The sequence below is a fragment of the Carlito syrichta genome, unplaced genomic scaffold (genome assembly GCF_000164805.1).
Source record: "Carlito syrichta isolate Samal-C Ts95f unplaced genomic scaffold, Tarsius_syrichta-2.0.1 Scaffold288234, whole genome shotgun sequence".
Classification (NCBI taxonomy): Eukaryota; Metazoa; Chordata; class Mammalia; order Primates; family Tarsiidae; genus Carlito; species Carlito syrichta.
The window spans coordinates 213,965-218,123 of record NW_007232330.1 but is presented as its reverse complement, the minus strand read 5'-3'; positions in this window follow the sequence as shown (position 1 = coordinate 218,123).

Genomic DNA, 4,159 nt, shown 5'->3' with positions numbered 1-4,159 from the left:
CCACTCACCTCAGCCTCCCAAAGGCACGGGATTACAGGCTGAGCCACCGAACCCAGCTTCACTTTTCAATTAAATATATGAGTTAAACAACATTGCTGTTAAGGTCTCTTCTAGCTCATTAATTCTATAATTTCTAACCTAACCAATAAAAAGATAATACTGCAAAAATTCTAGTTTAACAAAAAGTTAACAATTTATCTTATAATGTAGCTGGCACTGCTACTCCAAGCTGTAAATTACTTCAGAGAAGTAAATTCAAATGGGAAAAAAATCCTAAAATGTGTTAAAGTAGAAAACATGCTTCAAGAAAGAAGTATAGTAAACTGCAAAATCTGAAGACAATACTTAATCCCTTTCCTCAACACCTACTATGTTCCAGTCACTGGAGGTACCTGTACAACATTAGTGACAAACAGCACACATTTAACCCTTCGTACTCAGAGACATCTTGCAGATCACCTAACAGCAATTCGATCACACTATTTAAGGAAATAATAAAAAAATGAATCACTTTATATTAAATGTTATAATGTTGGAACCAATTATTTTATTATAATGATATTTGGCTTATAATGGAATTTTGGACACTGAGGACCTTACGAAATACCCATCAAAATTTTGTATCTTATATTTTTCTAACCTGTGGTAAAATGTGAAACAGTCACCAACATGCATTGCAGGTTGATACATGTTGTGCAATAGTAATTTGTTGGACATCTTCTACCCGTTGCTTTTCTATTTGAGCAGACAATAATGCAGTCTCACTTTCTTCCTCCCACATTAATAATGTGTGATTTATTGTCCAGTCTTTGTACCACTGTGAAAGCACATCACACATTGCCTATGCAACACCATCTAATTTTTTTTTACATATATCTCAGTATATATCCCATCTCTTTATTTGCTTTTTTGTGCAATTTGATGGAAAACTTCAAGGAAACATATATTTTTGAAAAATATATACTGGCATAAGTTTGTCCTGTATAATTACCAGCAATTTATTTATTTCCTCTGAAAGGGGACAGTGGAGAGGTTTACTAGATTACTATGACACCCTAAGATGGGACATCCATGTGCAAAGGGTTAAAAAGCTGTTTAGTATGCTAGGAGGTGGCAAGTGTTACGGAGAAAGATAATAATGAGTACAGAGCACAATACCCAGGATGCCACTGGAGGGGAGAAATGAGAATCTGTGATGTGAACAGGGAGAGGAAAGGACTCAAGAGCCAGGGCTCACCAGTGGGGGGAGGTTAAGGACATGCATCTAAGACAGAGGGCCCAGGTTGAAGGAAAGGTCAAGAGAGAAGTCCTAAAAATGAACATGCCTAGAGGCTGATGAAAAGTGCGTGTCCAGAAGAAGAGCAGGGAGAGGAAGGCCTTACAGAGAACAGTATCCATGGTCACAAAGCACCCCACCAGCCAGCCTGGGAAAGCACATCACCCAAGGTACAGAGGATGCCCAGGCAAGTCTGGTCTCACACTGGAAATAACTAGCCCCAGATAGAGAACACTCCAGATATGTTCAATGACTCAACAAAGCAAGACCTATCCAAGAACTGAACAGCATCCCAGAACAATGCTCAACAATATTTACAAGAATATAAAAATATCCACCACATAAAAAGGTGAAATTCATGTCTGACATCCAGTAAGAAATTAACAGGCATTAAAAGAAGAAATACAGTATGAACCATATGAAGAGAAAAGCCATTCAACTGAAACTGACCCACTACTGGGACATATTACAATGACCATGTTACCAAAATGGTAGAGACATGGAAGATACAAAACAGATCAAAATCAAACTTCTAGACATAAAAATTACAATGCTTGAGATGAAAATTACAACACATGGAATTATCACTGGATAGTGTAGAGGAAAGAATAGTGACTCTGAAGACACAGTAACAGAACTATACAAAATAAACACACACAAAAAATTTTTTTTTAAATCAGTGAATTGTGTAACAACCTTAAAACAGCCTAACATGGGTGTAACTGGAATCCTTGACAGTGGAGAGGGAAATAAAAATATTTTAAGAAATAAAGGCTAAACATTTTCCATATTAAATGAAAATTATATCCCACAGACTCAACAAGTTAAATGAACCCCAAGCACAAGAAATGTAAAGAAAATTACACCTAGGTACACCATAATCAAATTGCTCAAGACCAAATGACAAAAAGATCATCTTAAAAGCCGGTATACAAAAGAAACTAATCATGAAAAAACAACAAAATACTGCGGATAAAAATTTAAAGACCTAAGTCTTTTAATCTCACTCATGGATCAAAAGATTCAATATTATTAAAATGTCAATTATCTGCCAACTGCTTTACAGATTCAATGCAATCCCATTCAAAATTCCAGAATGATTTTGTTTTGTTTGCAAAAATTGACAAGCTGTCTCTAAAAATCAAGAGAAAATATAACGGGATACACTAGTGAAAACAACTCTTAAGTAAAGAACAAAGTTGGCTGGCTAAATTTATGATAAACCAACAGCAACCAAAAGAGAATGGTATTAGCATTAAAAAATAGACAAAGACATCAATGGAGTAGAACAGAGAACCCAGAGATAAACTCACATATAAAAATAGTACAAAGGCAACATAGCAGGAAAAAGGTCTGTCTTTCAAAATACAGTGCTAGCAACAACTGAATACCCATATGCAAAATGCATACCCGCACTTTGCACAGTATAAAAAAATTTACTCAAAATAAATACTCATAATGTAAATCCTACAACCAAATATCTTCTAGAAGAAACAGGAAAAACAGAGCAAAAATCTTGGTAAATCTGGGTTAGGTAAAGTGTTCTTAGAACACCAAAAGCACAATCATTAAAAAAAAAAAAAATTGGTAAGTTGGACTTCATCAAATAGATCATAGGGGAAAGGAAAAATGAAAGGGTGTGAGATCCATGAGCTGAAGTCCAGGTGTGAAAGCTAGAAAGCCAGGGAGGGGTCTACCTGCAGGTAGAGTCCAAATGTGAAAACTGTCCGCCTGCTCCCCCCCACCCCACCATCACTGCACTAACTGCAGGTGGAGTCCAGGTGTGAAAGCTAGAAAGCCAGAGAGGGTCCTAACTGCAGATAGAGTCCAGGTGTGAAAAGGACAAGCTTGAAGCCAGGGAAGGGCCTAACAGCAGGTGGAGTCCAGGTGTAAAAGGCGAAATCTGGAAGCCAGGGAGGGGGTCTAACTGCAGATGTAGTGGCACAGAGGCTACAAGGTGCAATATCTGTTATCACTCAAGAATCTGTTGAGGACACAGACATTGAGAAAAGAGCCACTTTCAGTGGCAGCAAGAAGAAACATACAGAGTCATCTGTAGACAGAACAACTTTAGGTAATAAAGGAAACTATTCTGGAGTTGCAGTGAAAAAGGGGACAGGGTGAGAATAAACATACCACATCTCCTGAGTATTAAATGCAGCATCTCAATGATGACTCAAAGTCTGGGGCTTTTCATGTTAAGTGACATACACAAACATAAGTCTTCATGAGATTAGTCCTGGACAATACATCTCATACTGTATTCAGGGTGAGGACTGAAAGGCTGGGAACCCAGGTAATTTCCCCAGTGCTGGGATTCCATCTAAAGCCCTGGTGAAGGAGGGCAAAGGCTAGTCCCATTACTCAGGGATCCTCCTTTGACCAACAGCTGAGAAGGCCTTTGGAGGTCAGGATTTCCTTGCTCAGGAATTCAGGTCCTCTGACCCAATACATGTTGGTAATAAAGGCAGGAGCAAAACTGACAAAGCTCCTACCCTTTTGGAACTTACATGCTAGTGAGATTTAGTGAAGCAGAGTGAAATAAAATATATCAACAAATTAATGATATAAATTACAGACTAGAAATTTTAAAAAAGATACTTGTCTGAGGGGGCTGAATATAAAGCATCTTGAAGAAAGTACCAAATATTTGCCCTTAAACACTTGTTAGCAATAACCTAAATATCTCAGAAGCTCAAATTAAACACACAATAAATCATTTTTAATAATTGTATCAGTAAACAATGAATTAGATTTAGAAAAAATACTGAAAAAATGAAATATTATATCATGATAAGAAACATTTGCCGGGCTCGGTGGCTCAGCCTGTAATCCCGTGCCTTTGGGAGGCTGAGGTGAGTGGATTGCCTGAGCCCGCGGGTT